At 61.8% G+C, this 16416-nt stretch overlaps 1 long non-coding RNA gene across 1 annotated transcript; it reads right to left on the bottom strand.

The window, feature by feature from the left end:
* Positions 1–10324: 10324 nt before the first annotated feature.
* LOC125183288 (uncharacterized) lies at positions 10325–14101 on the bottom strand. The gene is made up of 2 exons (XR_007165061.2): positions 13647–14101; positions 10325–13412 (listed from the first exon to the last, which is right to left on the bottom strand). It is a non-coding gene; the product is annotated as an uncharacterized lncRNA (long non-coding RNA).
* Positions 14102–16416: the final 2315 nt, after the last annotated feature.

Below are 16416 nucleotides of genomic sequence, written 5' to 3'. Positions count from 1 at the left end.
GCGGGCTGCAAGGACTCATCCCAGCTCCAGAGGAATGGGTGTGGAGAAAAAGGAAGCACGTCAGGGAAAGCCAGCGGTGGGTGACGTCCCCTCGCGCTGGGCGTGCTCCAAGCGCTGTGAATCCCCAGCAGGTTCTGGTGGTGGCGGTGACACTGGAGGGCTGGAGGCAGCCATCAGCCAGCACCCCAGAGCCCTGCTGCTCCTCTGCAGGGCCTTGGGCACAGCCCATCGCCCTGTGCCACGGTCCCCATCCGTCACCGAGATGGGGTGTCTGGCAGTGCCATCCCACGGCTGCTCAGGAGCAAAGCATTCCTTCTGTCCACCAGCTGCCCCAGCTTATAAATTACGAGGCACGATGTGAAAAAGCAGAACCAGATCTGCCGGAGGTGAGCTGGGGGTGTCGAGGGGTGAAGGAGTGCACGAGAAAGCAGCAGCACAGCCCAGCCCAGCCCCTCCCGCTGACAGCCCGTGTGTGGCCGTGCTGAGCCACCCTGTGGGGCTGGGGGGCTGCTGTGGCCAGGAGCAGCCCACCAGGGGCTCTGTGGATGCCACAGTGCCTGTGTCCGTCCTGCACAGCTCTGCACAGTGAGCATCCTTGCTCTCTGCGTGCTCCCAGGGCTCAGCCTGTGCTCACTGCCCATGCTTAGCGCCTGGAGAAGCTGAGAAACCAAAGGCAGAAAGAGCAGCCTCTGCCTCTTCAGAGCAGGAACGAGCTTGGCCAGTATGTGGAGGAAAAACACAGGAGCAAGAAATATGTCTGGGTCTGCCTTCAGCCCTTCCTGCACATCTTTACTTTTCCTGGACCAAAAAATAACAGCGGAAGGCACAGGAGCTACCCCACGCTTCCCACTCTTGGGGTCCAGCAGCCTCCTCTGCCCTGGCATTGCAGTGTAGCAGAAGGACAAGGGAAAAACCCATTCCTGGGAGAGCCCCCTGCCACCATCCAGCCCCCCAAGCTCTGCCAGCCTCAGCGACTTCCCAGGGGTGCTCCCTGTGGACCCACAGCCGTCCCGGCTGCCCAGTGGGGGGGCTGCACATGAGGGCCTGGTCCCCACTGCCATGCGGTTCTTCGTCGGAGAAGGGATGGCCACTGCTCAGGAGTGGCCTCTTCTGGGCACCCGCATGGCACGGAGCTCTGCACTCCCTCCTGCTACCAGGGGGGAGACATTTACAGTCCCTAACAAAGGGAGGATCACCACGCTGTGAACTGAATGGACACAGAAGCGCCTCGGTGCAGCGCATCAGGCTCCGGTCATCAGAGGAGCATCCCTCCCTGCGCTGCCCCCGAAAGCCCCCACCCTCAATGGAGATGGGGCCAGCAGGGCCCCAGGGACGGGGGAACGGGGGCAGTGCCCAGTGTGGGCACCCCACAAGCGGGGAGGGTCCCTGGGAGCCCCCAGGGTGGCTGGGGCAGGGCCGCGGTGGCCGTGGCAGGGGCGCAGCCGGCCCCGCGGTAATGACAACCAGGTGAGCGGGGGGCGATAAGCCCCCAGGAATGCGGCGGCGGCAGCTGCCGGCCCGCGGCTCGCTCAGACCTTGGATGGGCCAATTAAGTAAATAGAAAATTTGGAGCGCGGGATCAAAGCTGGAGCGCGCGGGCTTTATTTATTTGGAAAAGGTCAGATTATATTGGCAGATGTGTTAAAAGAGAGAGGAGAAAAAAAAAAAAAAAAAAAAAAAACTTTTGAAAACATTGGCCCTGATTTGAGGTTTCCTGACAGGCGGGCTGGGGCTTTTCTTTCTTTTCGGGCCATGGGTGGGTATTGCGCTGGCAGCGCACAGAGGGAAGGGCGCATCCGGCCCCTGCGTGCACCCATGCCCCAAACCCCTCCAGCCCCAGCCCCAGCCGTCAGGGCCCCCGGGCATGCTGCCTGCTCCCCCGGGCCACCGGGCACCTGGCGGTGGCCTCCTGGGGGCACCCAATGGGCTCTGCCCCAGGACCCCCAGCAGCACCAGCCCCACATGGGTGCCAAGGCTCAGTGCCCCGAGGTGGTGGCACCCTGCTGTGCTGGGTGTCCCCAGTGCCACCCTGGCTGTGCTGGGTGACCTTCCCACCGTTGCTCCAGTGTTTTCCCGGCTCGTGCAGTGGAAAGGTGTCGCCGGTCAGGGCAGGAGCGTGCCTCAGGGATCGCCTTGTCGCTGCTGGCGGCTCCGTCCTGCTCGCCGGTTCACCCTCCAGCGCCACGGGCAGGGGGACACCGAGGGTGCTCTGCCATCGGAGAGCCTGGAAACGTCCTGGTGCCACCAGCACTGCTGCAACTCCCAGCCACAGCGTGCCCTGAGCCAACGCTGGGGCTGGACTCCTGGTCCCCAGGTCCCAGTGGCACTCAGCCATCCCTTCCCCTCCGGCACCGCCACGGGGGACAGGGGCACCTCCTGGCGCACCCCAGTTCCCCAGGGGGCTGACACAGGCCACAGGATTCTGCATCCCCACGGTACCCAAAAGCAGCAAGGGGCACCAGCTGGGGAAACTGAGGCAGGGCAGCGGGAGGGCAGGGGAGGACACGGGGCCGGGCTGCTCTGGCGACAGCATCCAGCCCCAAGGTGGGGAAGCGGCGGGAGGGACCTGCACTGGGGGAGAGGAATGCGCTCGCCCGGGCAGGAAATTGTTGGGCTCGGTGAGTGCAGGAGCCGCCTTCTAAGAAAACAAGCAGAGGCCGAAAGGCAGCGGGGGCGAAAGGCGGGCAGGGGGGGGCAGGAAGCAGACTCAGGGGGCAGGAACGCTGGCGATGGGCAGGTGTGCCAGCCCGGCGCTGGCCGCGGAGGCTCCTTTCCCCAACACAGCCAGGAGAGGAGCAGAGAGGTGGTCCGGTGGGGCTGGCAGCCCCTCTCCAGTCTTGGCTTGGCCGTGCCTCAGTTTCCCCAACCTTAAAATCCAGCAGCGGCTGTCCTGTGCCTGGTCCCCTACTCTGGGGCCACAACCAAGCTGCCCCTGCGTGGCCACCCCACTGCCCCGCAGGCCCCCGAGGGATGCTCAGCATAGCCCCAGGCCAGGCTTTTTGCCGTGGGGATACTGCTGGGCCCTTCCTGTTCCATTTATGGGACAACGTAGCCCAAAATGCCGACTGGATCACAGCACCACTTGGAAACTCCACTGGCATGTAATACAATATCTGGCAGGGGCGTCTACAACTTTATCTGCAACAGATCAGGTTGGAGCAAAACCTTCTGAGACAGCATCTGGAAGTGGTTTAACCTTTGCCAAGTTTTGCATGAAATACCAATTTTCCACCCCTTTCATTTAGTTTATTGAAATTAGGAGGGGAAGCACCCCCTCCCTCTTCCTACTGCTCCCCCCACCCCTGCTTTCTCCTCGGGGGCAGCTCAGCTTCTCACGTTGTTGCCGGAAAATCTGAAGATGTCACGGCGATCCCTGCAAGGGATGGGCAGGGGGCGTGGGGCTGGCTGCCAGCCCGTGCCACGCCGCCACCAATGCAGGGGTCCCCAAGGACGGGCGTTTTAGCCAAACCTGGCTTTTTCCCCCAGCAGTATGTCCCCAGCTCCAGCATGCAGGCGTGCTAAATTAAAAGCCCTTGCTCCAGAGCAAGGGACACGTGAGCTGCTTGCACACCGCTGAACACACCGCAAAATCTGGCCAGGTTCTGTACTCGGCTTCAGGCTCTTCTTGGAGAAAAAGCTGAGGTCCCTATGCCCTCGCCCTGAAATGTCCCTTTAGGGCTCGTCACCTGAAGCAGGGTGGCAGGAGGGGATGGCTCCGAAGTACGGCCACTGCTTCTTGTCCACCTGGTGGCTTCGCAGACTCAGCTGGGGAAGAGCTGTCCCCGGCCACTTGCCAGCCCAGTCCCGGGTGGCCCCAAGACCGCCAGCGCATGTGCTGTGTTGGCAGGGAACGAGCAGGTGTTCCCGGGATGGAACTGGCGTGCTGGCCTCAGGGACGTAGCTGCGTGTGTTTGCACACACGGGGTGGTGGCTGGTGGCAGAGCCTTGTCACTGCTGGCACAAGCAGCAGCAGTATGTTGTCCCCGGGGAGCACCGATGGGGACAGGCAGCCAGCCCTGCTGCCAGCAGCAATGAGGACCGGGGCGGCAGTGACAGCCCACACCCCCTGGCATGGCAGGAGGTGATGGAAAGCCGGGAGCCATGCCGCCCCGGCAAGGAAAGGCGGGTACCAAAAGAGCATCAGGGTGCCGCACACACCCTGCTCGCACACCCTTCCCCGCACGCCCGAGAGCCATCTGTCCCTGGCTGCTCGGGGCCGCTGCCAAGGCTCAGCTCCAGGACCCACAGCAGGGGCTGGGGGGGGGTCACGGTGTGCCCATGGCCAGGGCCGTGCTGCCGTCCTGCTCCCAGGCATCACGGAGAGAGGAACTTCTCCTGCCAGGGTGTGCAGGGGGCTTCCTAGGGAGTGCAGGGCGTGCAGGGTTCCTAGGGGGGCTTCTCGGGCCCCCTGCCCCCCTGCCCTCCCTGCTGCCTGGGTCCCAGCTCTGCCAGCAGCTGTGGCCAGTGGGGCTGTGCCAGCGCGAGAGATGTCCCCAGGGAGGGGACATTAATTTTCAGCTGGCACGGGGCCACGCAGAGCCAGGCGGAGAGCGGAGGGGAGGCTGAGCCAAGAGCGAGGAAAGAGGCACAGGGGAGGAAGCTCAGGGGGTATCTGTCTGTCCCCAGCTCCTGTCCCCAGCGGCCGGTGGGACGGTGCCATCCCCACACGCCGGCAGGGCCAGGAGCGGGGCAGGGCAGAGCAGCAGGCACACGGTGCTGTGTCAGCCCCAGGCACAGGGGCTACATCGGGGTCCCACTGCTCTGGGAGAAAAGGGCTCCAGGAGCCATCCCCAAGTGCCACACGTTGCTGCCTGTGCATCTACCTGTGTCCCCTGCAAGGGCTGGCCACGGGTAGGGGCTGGGCCATGGTGCAGGATGTGACCCATGGGGCAAGCCTCCAGTTACCTGACGCGGGCTCTGTGCTGGGCGCTGTGGCCAGCAGGAAAGTCCCTCAGAGCTGCGGGTGTTACACAGACAGCCCCCAGCCCTGCTGCTGGTATCCCTCTGGGTGTGGGGCAGGAGGCCTACGGGGACCCCCAGGAAACCCCAGCCACATTTCAGAGGGGATGTACAGCGAGAGCCAGCCACCTCTCCAGCTGCATTTCCACGGCTGCCCAAATCCCCAGCTCGGGCACCAGGCTGGGGCTCCTCCCTCTGCCCCCTCCCAGCGCCCCGGGTCCCCTCCTGGGGCTCCGCAGGTGGGACCAGGTCCCAGCCCCGGCCTGGCCAGGTGCCACCAGGCTCCTGCAGGGTTTGGGGACAGCGCCTGCCCTCGCTGCTCCCAGCCCGTCCCCGCCGGTGCGGAGGCACGGCCACAGGACCTGCACCAAGCCACCCCGCCGTGGTTCCTCCTGCACAGCCGGTGAGGGATCCGTCCCCTTCCCCAGAGCCACCGCAGCCGCCAGCCCTTGTCCTCCACTGGGATCCTCCAGCCCTAGCTCCTCCGGTCCCATTTGCACCTATTTAATTAAAGGTGTGAAATGATCTCATTAAATCAGTGCTGTGCTGTGTGTACAAACTGCTCTGACAGCTTACGGATGGCTCCTTTCCACTACATGCCACCCTTTTTTCTCCTTTCCTTCTTTCCTTCCTTCTTTCTTTCTCTCTTTCTTCCTCTCTTTCTTTCTCTCTCTCTTTTCTGGCTTGGTTTCCAATGAAAATGAGGTTTATACAGTCATGATATGTGTGGGTGTCTCTGTCCAGCTCTGTAACTTTTGAAGCCACCAGCCTATTTAATCCAGGTTCAGCATAGGGGTGGAGGGCTCAGGGATGCTCTTTCCCTGCATGTTTTGTGGGAAGGCAAGGGCAGGATTCAGCAGGATCAAAGAATGCCCAAGTGAGGTTCATTCACCTCCTACCAGCTCTGAGAACAATTTCCTCTTTTCTACTGGAAATTTTGCCCAGATCAATACTACTGAGACTGATTTGCTGCCGAAGCAGTTCTGCCCCAAACCCAGATTTTAAAACATGCTTCCCACTTCTTAACAACACCTGAGAAAGAGGAAACAACGGCCAGGGAGATGTGCCAGCTGGACGCAGTACCCACGGGAGGCACCCCTATGGTTTAACAACAAATCCTGCCGATAAATCCGAAGTGCGGGTGCTCTCTGCTCTGGCTCTCTCCCATCCCACTCCCTCGCCCCCCACCTTGGCCGGGTGTTTGCCCAAGCAGGTGCACACCGGTGTGTCGTCCCCCCCCACTGCCCTTTTTTTAATTAGCCGATAAAGAATGCATCCTTTTGAAGCAGGTAGGGGATTCCTCGCATCCCTGGCATTGCTGGGCTGCCTGCCGGTAACCCTATTCCAGTTGAAAGCTTTCTGCACCGGCCCACGGCCGTGGGGCCCCCTGCTCTCACCACACCTGCAGGCCCGCTCGGTCCCTCACCCAATTACTCGACGTGATGATTAACGGGGGCAGCGCGGTGGGGACGGGGACGTCTCCCTGCCAGCAGCACGTGGCCCTCGTCCCACGGCGCAGGTGACATGGGGCCCACCCCCAGGGCCCCCCCGGCTCTGCCCCCACAGCAAGCTCCACGCCGGGGCCGGCAGCGGGCACCGGGGCCGTGGGTCTCCCCACAAAGACCCCGCAGCCCAGGGTGCCAGCACGGCAGGGCTGGGGCTCTGGGAGGCACTTTCTGCCCGTCCCGTGCTCGGGTCCCTCTTCTGTCCCTGGCACCCCCCCAGCGCCGCAGTGCCTGGTCCTGTCCCTACACGGATGTGGGTTAATGGGGCCGTCTGTCTGGGGCAAAGGTTCTTTGGTTTCTTTGCTCCTCCCGGCCCTCAGGCAGCGAGTTCATGACCTGGGGAGAGGAAACCAGGTGAGGAGTCCTGCAGGTTCCTGGCTCCCTGGCCTCCAGCAGCCTGGAAGCCCTTGGTGCTCTGCAGGACAAGGTTACAAAGCCTGCACGTCCTCGCTGCATCCCAGTGCCCATCCTCCCGCACCCAAAGGCACGTCTCCAGTGCATCCTAATGCACATCTTTCTGCAGCCCGATGCACATCCCCACTTCATCCCGACGCACATCCCCGCTTCATCCCAATGCGTGTCCTCCCTGCGTCCCGATGCGCGCCCCCCCCGCATGCCCACGCCCAGCCCCACGCAGCCCCGCGCACCGGCAGCCCCGTGGCGTGCTGGCGTGCTGAGGCAGCCTGTCAGCACAGCACGGCTCCGGGCCCCATGTGCTGCACGTTATATTGCGGAACCAGTAAAAATTATTTCGGCATGTGCCTGTGTGGTCTGCAGCAATGCCCCAGCCTGAGATAACCTAAGAACAGGAAGCCCTGGGCTGGGCTTTAAATCTTCCTCCCTCTGCAATCCCCCAGCCAGTGACCCCCGAGTGTCTCACCCCCCGTGTCCCCTCCGTGCTGGGGGGGTCTTGGGGACCCCAGCAGCCACCCCCGGCTGGGCCAAGCCCTGCGCACCACCACGGTGACAGCATTCAGAGTTCGCTTTAAATCAATTGCTGCGCCCTGGCAGCTCTGTTTCCACGGTCCCATGTTATTCTTTCACTCAATCATGGGGAGAATGACTCTGTTTTCCTTCAGCAGTTTTAGCTCTTTTTCCCTTTTCTCCCTTTCTTCCTTTCTTTCTCAGGGCGAAGGATGGGGTCGGAGCGAATATTCATTTCCACGGTTCCAGCTCATTGAGAACAATAAGGGCAGTAAACAGAGGGCAGCATTGCTCAGGAATGTGAAGCATTTGCCTGCGGTTTAAAATTACTAATTTTTTTACAGGCAAGAATATATATTTTTAGAGACTTTTAAGGACAATCCGAGTTCTACTCCCCCACGTTGCTCCCCCAGCACCCCCTAAGCATGCGGTCACACCTCGCGTGTTTTCCCAGCTGGCCGCAGGTGTGAGAGGTGGCTGATGGCGAGCTGGGGGTCCCGGCCACAGACCAGCTGGGAAGACCCCAAGTCGCTGCTTGGAGCTGCAGAAGTTGGACCTGGGAGCTCAGAGGTTTCAGAAATGGACAAAAAAAGAGTGCTATTGGTGTGCGCCGACACCTTCTTCTCGCTGGGTGAAGTAAATGGAGAGGCAGCCGAGTGCTGAGCATGTGTCCTGCGGCGTGCAGCAGCGCACGGTGGCACCAGGGAGGGGACACGCGTGCCTTGCAGGGCCCACAGGGCCGACCCAGCATCACGCAGCACCCTGGGGTGTCAGGTGCAGGTCCTCCCACCTCAGCTGAGACCTCCGTCGGCTGCTCCGGGCCCCAAGCCTCACACGGTGCCTCCCCTCGGAGGAGGCCGGCATACCACCAGAGTCAGCCGAGGACATTCGGGCTCACAGCTCCGCTTCCGAAAGAAACAGAGGAGGGAAGCATTGTTTTATTGAGAGCAATTGCTTTCACATCCCTGCCCCACCAGGCATGCATGCATCCTGCCTCTGGGCTGATGATCTCCAGATCCGCACGCTCTGGCTGCACGATGGCCTCGGTCCCCCCAGCCCCGTGCCCCTCGCGCAGCCCCGAGCTGCCCCTTGCCCTTCCCCAAAGGAAGCACAGCGCTTCTTGCAGGGAGCAGCTGCGGTTTCCCCATCTGGATCCTCTTTGCTGTTCTCTCCCCAAAACCGTGCCGATCGCGAGGAGGCTGAATGGAAACATTCGGGCCCTTTCTCTTCGCCCTCCTCTTCCTCGTCGCCCTCCGCAGGCGGTGAATCTCTCCCCATGCCCGCTGGGGCATGGCAGCCCCATGGTGGGATCAGCTTGGGCCAGGGATGGACTCAGAGACCAAGCAGCCTCCAGCGGGTGCAGTTTGCCTCCATGGTCCTTTTACGACAGTCAAACAGCTTGAAGAGTCACAAGCCATGAAGGAATATGGCAAAAACTCCATAAATCAAGCTAAAGACGTAGACATAAAACTGGGAAGACATTTGCCTTTTATTGTCTCCTCGGACGGGCTTAGCATTTAAAGGCTTTTATCTCCTTTTTATGGTTTTTAGGGTGGGCTCCAAGCCAATAGGTACTCCGTGTCCTTGCTTTGTGTTAAATTACATCATGAAGAAAAGAGGCTTGGGAGAAAATCACAAGCCTAAGGAAAAAAACCTCCTTCGTTGCAAGCAGAAAGTCGCAGGTCGCCCCCGCAGCCACACCAGGCAGGTGCAGTGGGAGCAGGGGTCGGGGGATGCAGAATGGGACCTGCAGCCACCAGGACGGAGGCTGTGGGGCCCCGGGGCTCGCCCAGGTCACTCCTGGGGACAGGCGGCAGCAGCAAGGGGTGCCCACCCAAGGGTGGGTTTGCCTGGCCAGCCAGCCCGTCACCCCTCCACAGGGTGACTGTCCCGCTGCGGTGACCCGCGGCTCCGGGACAGGCTGTGCGTGCCGCAGGGCTGGGTTTGCTTCTTAGCAGGCACTGAACTGAGACGTGTGCTTTGCAAAGCTCCCTGCTGACACCAGGCACAGGCTCGCAGGAGGACACGGCTCTGAGCAGCTCCCCGCTGCCCCCCCAGCCCTGCCCCGAGGACGGTCCCATGCCCTGCTGGTGCAGCAGGGCGCAGGGAGGCTGGCACCGTGCAGGGGTGCCCCACGCACCCCCCTCACCTGCCCCCCGGGACTCCTCCCCCCAGTGGGTGACAGCCCCCGGTGAGTGACGGTGTTACAGACGGGGCCAGGAGCAGGACACGAGTGGTGGGCACTGCTTGTGCCCCTCATCCCCACCTCTGAGAGCCGTGATGGGAGCACGCCTGCACCTCCACCTGCTTGGGAAGAGACAAATGTCCCAAGTGAAGGGGAGAGGAGTGAAACGCGCCACCCAAAGGAGGCTGCCAGCCCGTTTCAGGGTTAACTGGGTGCCCTGGCTTCTCCTGCAGGGCTGCGACCTCTGCAGAAACCTGCAGGGCTGCTGGGGCTGCAGGGGACTTGCAGAGGGTAAAACTGCAGCTGCTCCCTTCCCAAAGCTCGTCCTGCACTAGAGGACCACGGCTCCCAGCATCTCTCAGATGTCAGCTGGAGCAGCAGCCACGGGCCAGGAGCCTTGGGGGGGGGGGGGTTGCAGCAGCCTCTGCCCCCCTCCACAGGGAGCCTCGCCGCAGGGGGCACGGAGGTGACCAGCCATCCACGGAGGGAAGAGGAGCGGCAGGTGAAGGGTTAAAGGTGTCCTTCCCACCCAGCATATGCTGTGTGCCAATCCTCCAAGCCATGTGTTTGAAATCCTTTCTGCTATCTCCTGAAAATATTTACAGTACATGCAGATAAATTAGCTGTAGCGCTTATTACGTCTCCCTGGAAATATATACAGCAGTTAAAGATGTTTAAAAAAATAGCCAAAAGCCGTCTCTTTACTATATCTGGAAGATATTTCAGAGTGAGGGGAATTTACAAGGCCGGGTGGCGGGGAAATCGCATTTATTTTCACTCGAGTAGAGAAAGTTAAAGGACCCTTCACTGGAGTTTATTTTCATCTCTGCCTGCGAGACAAGGGCCTGGGTTTGCTGGGGCAGGACTGCAGAGCCCGTGGAGGAGGAGAGGTTCCCGCAGCACAGGGACCAGGACCACGGCTGCGGGAGCCCCCTGGCACCACGGGATGGAGGAGCACCAGGAGCACCAGGCTGCCTCTGCGTGGGGCTGGCCCTGAGCCCCCCAGGTGCCCTGCGCCCCCAGGGCACCACAGACATGCCCGCGCCACCCGCGGGTGGCACAGCCACACCGAGGCAGGCAATCGCCGCTGCTGTCACCATGTGCCGCCTTCTTCCCTGCTGCCGGCTGGGCACCACGGTGATCCGGCACCATCGGGGACCCTCGGACGTCCTCCCGGTGCCCCTGGGCACCCGCGCTGGGGGGGATGTCCCAACTCCACGGCCAGCGCCTGCAGCCGAGGTCCTCATGGTCGCCGAAACCTTTGGGATGGAGCCGTCGGTTCCAGTCCCTCTTCTTCAGGCTGCTCCCTCGGCTGGGGTTGCTCGTGACGAAGGCACCTGCCAGCTGGGGACCGGAGGCCGAGGTCCTCAGATGCACCCACTGGCTTGGGGTCACTGACCCAGCGCTGGATGACAGCGTGTGTCTTCTGGGCCACTGGCAGCAAGGTCTGGAAAGGGAGCTGCTGGCCTTGACGTAAAAGGCTTTGGGAAGCCATTTGCTAATTCCCCTGAGTCACCCGCTCCCTCTGGCTGTTTTGAAATTCATATCTAATGAGTGGTTTGGGTGAAGGAATTCTGAAAAGATGCAAACAATTCCTTTGCCAAAATAAAGAGAGCCAGAGCTGGGCTTATAAACATATAAATCATTTCTAGTTTTTAGCTTGCAAACAAGATACTTGTTTCTTCATGCAGATTTTGGGGAGAGCGGGGAGAAAGGGCTGGGGCAGGAGGAGCAGGCAGCAGCCGTGACTGGGCAGCAGTTGCCCCGAGAGCCTTCCTCCAAGCCAGGCACCAGCCTCCAGGAGGAAGGAGCCTGATGGAGAGAAGCTGGGATCTCCACCAACTCATCAGGTCACCGGCTCCTCAGATGATAAACTGCGGCAGAGTAGCTCAGGCAACGCTTCGTTTTCCCTCGGGGCGAGGGACGCAGTGTCCTGGGCAGGCACCCTGGGCAGGAAGGTGCCCACTGCCCCCACGCCAGCCTCACCAGGAGGGCACAAGAAGGAGGCGGTGGGGCTGGCAGGGAGGTGGGTGCTACCGCCTGGGTGGTCACCCAACCCCGTAGGCAGGCTCTGAATTGTCACCAGCATTTTCGGCAGCTTCCTCTCCAACCCCTCCACTGGAGAGAAGCCCCGTTCCCTGCCAGCACCACCGTGCGCAGGGCAGCCGATGGGGATGAAGAGGACGGCGTGCTGGGGGCCAGCAACGAGGCACCGTGACGCGGGTCTCCCCGGGGCACCCTGGCACCCCACAGCCAGGGCTCTGCTCCCGCACGTGGCCGGGCTGTTGGCACAGCACCGCCGGTGCCTGGCGGCTCGGAGGATGGCTTTGCCGTGGTGCTGTGCTGCTCACACTCCGTGCTTTGTGTGATTCAAGCTGGATTTCCTGGGGACAAGAGAAAAACAGCGCGAATCATCCCCAAACGAAGCTGAGCACAAAGAAGCTCACCTGCCCGCACACCCCAACCGGGGAAGCCCTTGATAAACCCCGGTGTCACTGATCCCCGTGCTGCAGGCTGCGCTTGGTGCCCCAGGTGCTCGGCAAGGGCAGCCCCTCTCCAGAGGCACCTGTGCCACTCAGCCAGGCCAGCGGATGAGGATTGATCTGAGAAAGAATCAAAACAGCCCTGCCGCTGCTGCCCTGCCGCTGTGGGGTGAAGGAGCCGGGCCAGGAGCCGAGCGAGCGGCCGTGCCATGGCTGATGTCCCCTGGTGTCACCAGCACGGGTATTGGCAGGGGGGAACCCGCACCTCCGGGTGGGGGCCACTCCGATGGCCAGCTTGCACTAAGTGCATTTTTTCCCAAATAAAGTGTTCTGACTTGGTCAAATTTGAGTATATTCCAGGGACGCAAGACAAATCTCTGCCTCTCTCCCTTCCCCACTTGCCAAATTTCAAGCTCTTGCTTCAAAGGCAGAGTTTTAAAACAAAATAAGGACAAATGCTTTATTTTCCCGTGCCCTCACTCTTGGAAACAGCCTGCCTCCCTCGCTGAAATTTTCCCCCAAAGTTTAACTGGAGGCCACAACCCACCCTGAAAAAAAAAATTGCCACCCAGCCCGAGAATGGTTTGGCAGAGCTGCCAGCAGCCAAAGGCAGGATCTGACACCAGGAAGTACCAAGAGTCCTTAAAACCTGGGGGCATCTCCAGCTCCCCGCTGCAAGCACATGGAGTCCGTCTGCAGCACACTCACGGCGCAGTCACTTTATTTATAGGATGCCGCGTATGTGCCTCGTCCTTCCAGGGGCTCTTTCCCCTTTTTTTTTCCAGCTTGCGGAAGCCAGGCAGATAACCAAAGCTGTTCCTCACTTTCACAGCAGATAAGCTAATTGTCGGATGTGCCCTTTGAGATAAGCGGATCCCGGGTTTACGAGGGAACATGTGTTCTTGGGAAGCACAGTCACCGAGCCCTGATGCAGGCGATAACCCATGGGCGTGCAGGCTCCCTCCCTGGGAAGTGCAGGGCCCTGCCTCTGGCTCTCCCTCGTCCGTCGGGGCTTGGGGCGCGTTTTGGGGGGGGCGTTCCCACGCTGCCCAGCTCTGCTGCTCCTGAGCAAGGAGACGCCTCGGTACAGACCCCGTGGTTTGCCCAGTCAGGCCAGGAGGCACCCGAAGCGTGCACCAGGCCATCCTCCTGGACGCCACGCCTGGTGGCAGATGGGGGAATAAAGCCCCCCAGTGGTTTATAATTAGCCAAAGGTAGAGCACTACTGTGCAGTGCCTGTTGAAATCCACGACAGAAACTGCAGTGGTTTTATGAAGGGTCCGGCCAGGCGGGTGGCGACAGGGATTCCCTGGCTCTGAGGCATGAATACAGGCAGCAGCGCGTTTCCCTCAGCCCCTGCAGAGCCGTATGGGTCCATCAGTAGTATGGCAATGGTGCCCAGCTCCCAGTGCTGGGGATGCTGCGTCCCGCCAGCCTCCCAGTGCTGGGGGTGCTCCAGCACCCACCACCAGCACCCACAGGCACCCAGCACCCTGTGGACCTGCCACCACTACCCCAGCAGCTCTCAGGGCGGGCAAGCCACCCTCCGCTGTCCCTTCCTTCCCTCCCCCCCGAACAGCCATCACTCACCAGGCTTTGATTACAGCCACAAAGGAGCCTTGGAGGAACCACGGGGAAGCTGGAGGGAGGCAGGCAGATGATGAAAGAGCTGTCAAATGGGATTAAACAGTAACCGTCTCCCCTACCGCTGGGCAGCGGGAAGGGGGACAGATTGTACCGGATTGTAATGCAGGAGCCCTCCCGCTGCTGGAGCCTGCCAGGCCCGGCCCCTATGGGCTGCCAGCCGGCCAGGCCCCGCCGCGGGCAGCGGGATGGGGGGGACCCATCCCCGAGCCGGGCCGCGGTGGGTGCTGGGCTCAGGGGGCCGAGGGTACGGGGCAGGAGAGCGGGGCAGCGAGGAGCTGCTGGTGGAGCTACCCCGGGGGCTTTCAGCATCGCTCAGCGTGGGGGGCACGGCTTGATAGGCCGAGATGCGGTGGGCATGGCACAGGACCGGTGTCAGGGGTCCTCCCGCAGGCCCACGAGCACCCCAGCAACAGGCCCCACAGTGCCAAGAGCAGGTACGAGGTGCCACGGCGTGCAGAGAGTCCCACACCTGGCCCTCGTGCATTCGGGCCCCCCGGGGGTGCGTGGCACTGTGGTCCCAGCACGTGGCATGCAGCTCCCCGAGCACCAGGGGAGAGGAGGACCTGTGGTGCCACCAGCCCCAGACTCCCTGTGGCTCCCTCAGACGTGTGCAGGCACCAGGGGCTGCAGCCAGCCATGGGGACGTTGTCACAGACCGCAGCAAGCCACTTGTGCAGGATCTGCACACCGGCACTGCTCAGCCAGGCCATCCCAGCGCACCGAGGGCCCAAGTCCCGCACCCTGCGCCCTTCACCAAAACCACCGCAACCTCGCTCCGTCTGCATCTCCCAGTTCTCGGGAGCTGTGCCAGCCCTGGGGCTGCTTCAGGCCACATTAGGTGACATGTTGGGGCAGCCCCTCGGCAGCCTCACAGAGCCAGCACTGGCGGTGCTGGCACAGGGGCACCCCCATCCCGGCACCCCCATCCCACACAGGCGCACGCTGCCCTCGGCCCCGGGTGCCTGGCTTCCAAAAGGCACAGAGGGAAAGGCCCCAGCGCAGCCCCTGGCCCCCACCGCTGCCCCCAGCCCCGCTCCAGGCGGACCCCCCTCGCCCCCAGCACCAAGTGCTCACCACCCACTCCGCCAGCGCAGCTCCAGTTTCTCACAGCACCCTCTTTTCTGAGCCATTCGTCACGGCCCCCTGCACAAAAGCCAGGGAGAGAAAGAAACAAGGAGTAGGAAAAGGAAGGAAGATAAAAAAGAGAGAGAGAGAGGGAGCGTGAGCAAGAACGAAAGAAAGAGGGAGGACAAAGCGTGAAAGGACCCAGGTCTGTCACTGACTGAGCGCAAAGGGGGAGGAGGGGAAATTATTAAATAAATGAAGCACCTCAGCGGTTTGGGGGGCACTGGAAGACGGGCCGACCACAGCTGAATTTTAAATGCCTGCCACACAATCAGTCCCATTTTGTGAAGAGAGGAAGCTGTGTCCAAAGACCCTCATGTTTATTCACGAGGAGCCCGCCTGGCCCCTCCCACCCTATTGTCTTTGGGTATCAATCACGGCGGCCTTTATTTGGGGGCATCTGTCTGGCCCGATGAATGGCTGGGGTGACGAACGGGATGGCGGGGCCGGGGAGGGGAGCCGTGGGGCTGTCCCATCTCCCTTCCCAGCGGGTCAGGCACACCAGGACCCCTCCATGCTATTGAGGGGCGGAGAGCCGTGCCCCACGTCCCCGCGCTGTGCCAGGGCACCGCTCTGCTGCCCCTCTGCTGGGGAGGTGGAAAGCGCCCCTCTGGGTGTGCAGGAGGAATGGGTCCTCACGGGGAGCTGGGGGCTCCGAGGCAGCCTTCCTGGGTCTTGTCAAGGGAAAAGAGCGGGAGAGCTGCACAGACACCCAGATGCTCCTCTGCCACCAGGGCTGGGGGCATGGGGCAGCTGTGCTGGTGCAGGCGGCTTGGCTTTCCCCGTCTGAGCCTTTCCTTCACCCAGTGCTGGTTCTTGCACCGGGAGCGGCTGCGGGAGGCAGGAGCGGGGCTCATCTGCAGACAAAGTCATCACAAGATCGCCCGTTGGGAAGCTGAAGCTCATCAAATTCAACCTTGAAATGGCAGCTACAGCCTTACAGCCATCAGGAAATGGAGCAAGGAGCTGGGACGGGCTGCAGTACGGTCCCAGGCACCGCTGTCACCCAGCCCCTGCATGCTGCAGGGTCCAGGGCTGCCCGGTTCCGACCCCAGCAAGGGGGGAGCCGCTTCCCAGTGCCTGGTCGGGGGGCCCAGGTGGGCAGCACTGAGGGTCCCGGGGCCAGCTGCAGCACAGGAACAGGTGGGGTGGTTGGAGGGGGACAGCGGGCGCCTGGGCATGACACCAGCAGCCAGGCACAGGTCCCCACAGCAACCCACGGGGTCTGCCAGGACGAGGCAGTGGCCAGGCGAGCAGGGTCAGCACACTCAGTGCCCCACAGGCACGGCCAGCAACAGCCACGTCAGCCAGCACGTGCCCCCCTGAGCACCACGGTCAGCAGGAGGATGACGGATTCGTGCCTCCCCCCATGGCTCAGGCTCAGCCCCTGGAAGAAGCTGGCTCAGCAGATTGCACATGAGCTCTATCCAGGAAAGCATTTTTGGAAGGGCATTTCATTATTGGCATGAAAGTTGCCTTGCAGCCAAGTAAACCCAGGCACAGCTGCCAGCTCTGCCGTTCTCAAAACAGGGAAGAAGACACCTCTGCCATCCATCCCATCCCCTCTTTGTCTCTTTGTGGGGACATG

The sequence above is a fragment of the Anser cygnoides genome, chromosome 15, assembly GCF_040182565.1.
Source record: "Anser cygnoides isolate HZ-2024a breed goose chromosome 15, Taihu_goose_T2T_genome, whole genome shotgun sequence".
Taxonomy (NCBI): domain Eukaryota; kingdom Metazoa; phylum Chordata; class Aves; order Anseriformes; family Anatidae; genus Anser; species Anser cygnoides.
The sequence above is the reverse complement of the archived record's forward strand: the minus strand, read 5'-3'. Positions and strand labels throughout refer to the sequence as shown.